Source organism: Schistocerca serialis, chromosome 4, assembly GCF_023864345.2.
Source record: "Schistocerca serialis cubense isolate TAMUIC-IGC-003099 chromosome 4, iqSchSeri2.2, whole genome shotgun sequence".
NCBI lineage: Eukaryota > Metazoa > Arthropoda > Insecta > Orthoptera > Acrididae > Schistocerca > Schistocerca serialis.
In genome coordinates, this window is record NC_064641.1 from 436,579,882 (window position 1) to 436,587,008 (window position 7,127).

General features: G+C 44.9%; 1 pseudogene; it reads left to right on the forward strand.

Moving 5' to 3' along the window:
• The first annotated feature begins 3,797 nt into the window (after positions 1-3,797).
• On the forward strand, positions 3,798-3,914 carry LOC126475551 (5S ribosomal RNA; annotated as a pseudogene).
• The last annotated feature ends 3,213 nt before the right edge of the window (positions 3,915-7,127 follow it).

The window sequence follows — 7,127 nt, forward strand, 5'->3', positions numbered from 1 at the left end:
CAATCATTATGCTCTTATAACGGGTAACTAATATTTTGTTCACTGTGCTCAGTTTATTAGACTGGTGCTAACGATAGACGGTAGTGAAACATGAGTACTCTGTGGTTTCAGAGGCGTCCTGATGCACGGGGGGCGTCCTATGTCAAGTGCTAATATGGTGACTGCGTGATAAAGATGTTATAATATAATTTCGACATTCTCATCCCAGAACTGCATATGGTGTACGGATTTACGCTGTAATTATATTGCATATTTTATTTCACTTTTTCACCCTTCTGCAGAGTATATTTCGGAAACAAGGTCTCCTGCTGTCTTGTTTTAACACCTTCTACTGCTTTTCTCCGTTTAGTTAATGTTTTGAATTCTAGCTTCATGCTTTCGTTTTCTACTTCAGCGTGGTTACACACATAGTTTTAGGCATTTTGTTCCTTTCCCGGGTCTCAGGCGGAAGGATTCTCTTGGGGTATGGTTTTAATCCGAGACCTGTGTGATTAAGGAAAAAAGGGACTGGTAACTTTGCAGTTTAGTCCCTTTAATCTCCAAACCAATCAAGCAACCAACCAACCAAGTAAACCACTTAGTGATTTTCAACTCCTCGAAATGTTCCTGTCTTCTGTGTCGTTGAAAAAGCAGAATCGACCGCCGCCGTCCACATGCTCCAGCGAGATGAGGTTCGCCCGAGTTCGCTCTGCAACGTACAGGCGCTGGATAAAAATATGGAAACAGCGCGAGAAATGCATGCTTGAACACAAGCGCAGTCAGTAGCCACGGCTGCAGGCCGCAGGTTGCGCTGTCGTATTTGACCACGAACGGCACCTGTGTATTGTACTACACAGGTTGCAAGGGTCAGTGGTGTGAGATCAGTGTTCTATATCGCCGAGAGTGCATTACGCAGGAGCTGAATGAGTTCGAACGTGGACACGTTGTTGGGGCTATTATGATGGGTGCTTACGTAAGGAAGGTAGTCTAAGTGTTTGGTGTTTCAAGAGGCACCGTACCAAAGATTTCTACCGCGTACAAGGAAAGGAGAAAAACATCTTCCGCAAGTCACAACGCGGACGAAAATGTAAGTCGAGTGATCGTTACGGATGGTAATTGAAGAGGATTGTGACGGATAATAAGAGGACGACAGCTGCAAAAGTTACTACAGAACTGAGTGTCACACTCGTGAACCCATTCAGCACCAAAACAACATGAGCGGAGCTCCATAAACGGGGAACTGCAGGCCTAGCTGGGATTCCAAAACCACTCTTCAGTGATGCAAATACCCCTAACCGAAAAACTTTGTGTCGAAGCTGTAAAACCTGGACTATGGAACAACCGAAGAATGTCGTTTGGTCAGATGAGTCTTGTTGCACTCTGTTCCCAACTTCAGGCCGATTTTACGTCACTCTCCCAAACATAGCGGGAGTTCGGCGATGATTTGAGCAGCCTAATCGTGGTACTCCTTGGGACCCTTGGTTATTCTGCAAGGTACCATTACTGCCAAGGGTTATGCGATCATTTGACTGATCACGTCCATTACATGGTATAGTGGTTATTCCCCAGTGGTGACAGATATCTGGCATAACCTCAGGGAAACCTCGGTCGAATCTGAGGGATTGGAACGTCTTTCTGCTTTTTTAAAAATATACTTTTCATTCTCTACTACAAGGAGTAGAGCAAGCTGTTTTAGATGAAGCCAGTTACCACCTGAGCTGGTATAGGGTCACAGAGGTTCTCAACTAGGAGTAAGTAAGATGTTCTACATAAGTGTCGCCAGCTTCACATTGACTTGAGAGAGAAGGTTAAATTGTTGCAACTCCTACTACAATAACATAAGACTTGTACCACTCTAACTGCCACTCGCAAAAACCCATACAGCAGATCACAGGGCCTTAGGATGACACACCATTTGACATCTACACTGAGCCATCTACTAACTGCTTTGGTTCATACTACGTTCTCCCAAAATATGGAAAGCAAAGAGCTTGCAGTAGAAGAAATTTGTTTCACAGTGTCAAAGATGACGAACTGCTCATAGCTCTATTTGAGGATTGCGTTTTACAGTCTATGTGTACTAGAGTTTTTTGCTTCAAATGATCATCCTCCGCATCATATCCCTGAATACTGACGATTCCTTCTGGGGCACCCTGTATAAGGAAGCATCACACATTGAGTTTCTCGTTCAGAAACCACATTTGAATGTTGTTTGTTTGTGAGAAGAATATGTTGGGCCTCACGTAACAAAGAGAAACTTCCATCAGTATGGAGTTTGCGTAAAATACTGTGACCACTAGATGCACAGATCACAGGGCATGCGAGGGGAGAGTGGCAGTGGTGGGGGCTGTAAGGGAAATGCTGAGCGCTGGAGGGAAAGTGCTGTTCTAAACCGAAGCCTACACTTGCTTGGTGACCATTCAGAAAGATCTCTCACCTCTGATTTGGTTGGTATCTTAAAAGAACTTCGTCGAGAATGCGGTGCCTTGTTTTTGCCAGGCTTGTTAACCATTTGTAACTTTCAGAGAAGTGTCATGCATGTCGAATTTTGAGTAAGACCTACACATTTCTCGTGTTGCCATGTTAAAATTTGCTTCTTTGGCAAAACACTGCTGAGTTTACGCAGTCTCACCTCACTAACATGCTGTGCTGATGCAATTGCGAGAGAATTCTGAAACAGTGTTTATTAAGTTTATTAAGTGAGGAACTGACAAAAAGTAAGGTCAGTGTCTTAAGAAAAGGCACAAACTCGTACAAAATAAACGTGTAATCTCTTCACATATGCTATTCCGAAACCAACAGCATTTCTCGTTTCACCAGCTATCGATGGCCCTTAAAAATTACATTCTTCCATCGAAAAAGTGTGTAGTTAGCGGAATAACGCAGTAGATAATGAAGTTTTGCATATAACCATACGGCAAAATACTCTCGCTTTGTGTGCGACCATTTGCTGAAGCCTCATTTAGGTATCTCAAACTGTTTATGAAATATGAGGAATGTTGTGGATATTTCACTCTGGTTTTATCGCTGGCACAGCGCTATCACAAATGGGTGTGCTACGTCAGATCAATTTTCTCGATATTGATGACCTCTACCCAAGTCTAAAGTAAACTTCAGTATGTTAGCTAAATTTCATACACAGCAACATATTATATAATATACACCAAACGCAAAATAATTGCGATCCCTATATTTCATTGCAAACTTTTTCGAATTCGCGCAGTGTTTTGCTTCCACGTATATATCACAGTAAGTAAGACCATTAACGAAGTGATGGGCACATCACGAATGTGGCACATGAAGCTACAAGTAAGACAAAAATGAATTTTTTTTACCGAATAGTTTCTGTAAAATCACTTGTGAAAGATTGCAGGGCGTGCGCCACCGTATCCTGTGCGCACTGTACAACCTCGCCAAGTATCTTGAATGACGAAATGGGCTTGTCCGCAGCAAGACGAGTATCCACACTGACAGCGCAACGATGACGGGAGTAGCAAAGATTGTCAGCACAGCGACCATTGCTGCGGCTTCCGTTGATGCATCAGGTAAGTGAGGTGCACTGACACTGGTATAATGGTACCTCCAGTCACAACACTGGGCACAGCAGAAATACTGGGAAAGCACTGAGTGTACTGAGGAAGACTGGACTGTTTCCTAGGTGTTTTTTTTTCGCAAACAAAACGAAATTAAAATGTATTAAGTAGGCACCCAAATCATATTGAAAACCCAATAAAGTCCTTTTTCCTAACCAAGAAGTCAAATATAAATGAAACCTATCGAAATAAGCAAAGAAATCTCGTTAAGTTTTTAATACGCAAGCCAACGGCCTTGCCACAGTGGTAACGCAGTTTCCCATCAGATCACCGAAGCTAAGCACTGTCGGGCTGGGCTAGCACTTGGATGGGTGACCATCCGATCTGCGAGTGCTGTTGGCAAGCGAGGTGCACTCAGCCCTTGTGGGGCAAACTGAGGAGCTACTTGACTGAGAAGTAGCGGCGCCGGTCCCGGAAACTGATACGGCCGGGAGAGCGGCTGGTTTCTGAAATCAATTACAAAACAGTGAAGAACTTTCCTGGCAAATAAGAAAGACTGTTAAATGAACAGATATATTTTATTAATCATATATATTTTAGTAATTTTGCGAGATGCTGGGGATAAGAAGTGTTTTGTGGACACATTAATTGTAAAGAATCTGTATGTGGCTTGATCACGCACTCAACCCCCCTTTTCTATCACGATAACTATATCACAAGGATAAATAAACGTGGAAACAATTAGTGAAGTGTGTAAGTAGGCTGTTTATGTTTTCTCAGGCTGTTTATGTTTTCTCTATGTAAGTAGGCTGTTTATGTTTTCTTATTGGCAACGTTACGTAGCGCTCAATATGAAAATCACTGGCTGTGCTGTGTGCAGTCTGTGGCTAGTTTGCATTGTTGTCTGCCATTGTAGTGTTGGGCAGCGGCAGCTGGATGTGAACAGCGTGTAGCGTTGTGCAGTTGGAGGTGAGCCGCCAGCAGTGGTGGATGTGGGGAGAGAGATGGCGGAGATTTGTAATTTGTCATGAACTGATATATATATTATGGCTTGTGATGATATTAAGGTAAATACATTGTTTGTTCTGTATTAATATCTTTCATTTGCTAACTATCCCTATCAGTAGTTAGTGCCTTCAGTAGTTTGAATCTTTTATTTAGCTGGCAGTAGTGGCGCTCGCTGTATTGCAGTAGCTTGAGCAGCGAAGATTTTTGTGAGGTAAGTGATTTGTGAAAGGTATAGTTTAATGTTAGTCAGGACCATTCTTTTGTAGGGAATTTTGAAAGTCAGATTGCGTTGCGCTAACAAAATATTGTGTGTCAGTACAAGCACAGTCGTGTAGAATTGTTCAAAGGGGAAGTTTCAAGTGACCCTGTATATGACGCAATAATTTAATTGAATTATGAAGTAATGAAGTAATTAGTTCCCTTAGTAGTCATTAATCAATAAGGGAGGAAATGGCAGCAATTAAAACACACACACACACACACACACACACATATATATATATATATATATATATATATATATATATATATATATATATATATATATATATATATACTCCTGGAAATGGAAAAAAGAACACATTGACACCGGTGTGTCAGACCCACCATACTTGCTCCGGACACTGCGAGAGGGCTGTACAAGCAATGATCACACGCACGGCACAGCGGACACACCAGGAACCGCGGTGTTGGCCGTCGAATGGCGCTAGCTGCGCAGCATTTATGCACCGCCGCCGTCAGTGTCAGCCAGTTTGCCGTGGCAGACGGAGCTCCATCGCAGTCTTTAACACTGGTAGCATGCCGCGACAGCGTGGACGTGAACCGTATGTGCAGTTGACGGACTTTGAGCGAGGGCGTATAGTGGGCATGCGGGAGGCCGGGTGGACGTACCGTCGAATTGCTCAACACGTGGGGCGTGAGGTCTCCACAGTACATCGATGTTGTCGCCAGTGGTCGGCGGAAGGTGCACGTGCCCGTCGACCTGGGACCGGACCGCAGCGACGCACGGATGCACGCCAAGACCGTAGGATCCTACGCAGTGCCGTAGGGGACCGCACCGCCACTCCCCAGCAAATTAGGGACACTGTTGCTCCTGGGGTATCGGCGAGGACCATTCGCAACCGTCTCCATGAAGCTGGGCTACGGTCCCGTACACCGTTAGGCCGTCTTCCGCTCACGCCCCAACATCGTGCAGCCCGCCTCCAGTGGTGTCGCGACAGGCGTGAATGGAGGGACGAATGGAGACGTGTCGTCTTCAGCGATGAGAGTCGCTTCTGCCTTGGTGCCAATGATGGTCGTATGCGTTTTTGGCGCCGTGCAGGTGAGCGCCACAATCAGGACTGCATACGACCGAGGCACACAGGGCCAACACCCGGCATCATGGTGTGGGGAGCGATCTCCTACACTGGCCGTACACCACTGGTGATCGTCGAGGGGACACTGAATAGTGCACGATACATCCAAACCGTCATCGAACCCATCGTTCTACCATTCCTAGACCGGCAAGGGAACTTGCTGTTCCAACAGGACAATGCACGTCCGCATGTATTCCGTGCCACCCAACGTGCTTTAGAAGGTGTAAGTCAACTACCCTGGCCAGCAAGATCTCCGGATCTGTCCCCCATTGAGCATGTTTGGGACTGGATGAAGCGTCGTCTCACGCGGTCTGCACGTCCAGCACGAACACTGGTCCAACTGAGGCGCCAGGTGGAAATGGCATGGCAAGCCGTTCCACAGGACTACATCCAGCATCTCTACGATCGTCTCCATGGGAGAATAGCAGCCTGCATTGCTGCGAAAGGTGGATATACACTGTACTAGTGCCGACATTGTGCATGCTCTGTTGCCTGTGTCTATGTGCCTGTGGTTCTGTCAGTGTGATCATGTGATGTATCTGACCCCAGGAATGTGTCAATAAAGTTTCCCCTTCCTGGGACAATGAATTCACGGTGTTCTTATTTCAATTTCCAGGAGTGTATATATATACAGTCACTAGTGAAATATACCTGTACATAATTATGGGATCAGATATAGTACATATGAAGAAGAGAAACAGCGGCAGAACAGTGAAATACTTTCTTAACAAATAAGGAAGACGTCTTGCAAAAAGAACACAGCGTACAGCTGTACGACAATCTTGATACAGGTGCTCTCTTCTTTCTTCAAACATTTTCTGACAATGTGAGAATTCGGTAATACGCCTTTCTGTTCTTAATCGTAAACGCTTTTAGGCAGTTCTAAGTTTTCGTTTTTTCTGGAAGTCCCTTGAAACTACTTCATAATCTAAATCTGTATTCCACAAGCCACCATACGGTTTGAATTGAAGGGTGCCACTACGATTTCTATTCTTCCCTACTGCAGTCTTGAATGGTGCTGGGGAAGAGCGGATGCTGCTAAATCTCCGTACGAGCACTAAGTTCTCATCGTACTCATTTCACAGAACGCATTTGCGAGAAAGTACAGTAATATGATGGCTGACTCTTCTCGGAACGTAGTTCCCGGAATTTCAATTGCAAACCTCTTGCATACTCCTCCCTGGTAGCATCTGTGGAACATCTCCGTAACGCTTTCACACTTACGAAACAATACTATGAAGAGACGCTCCCA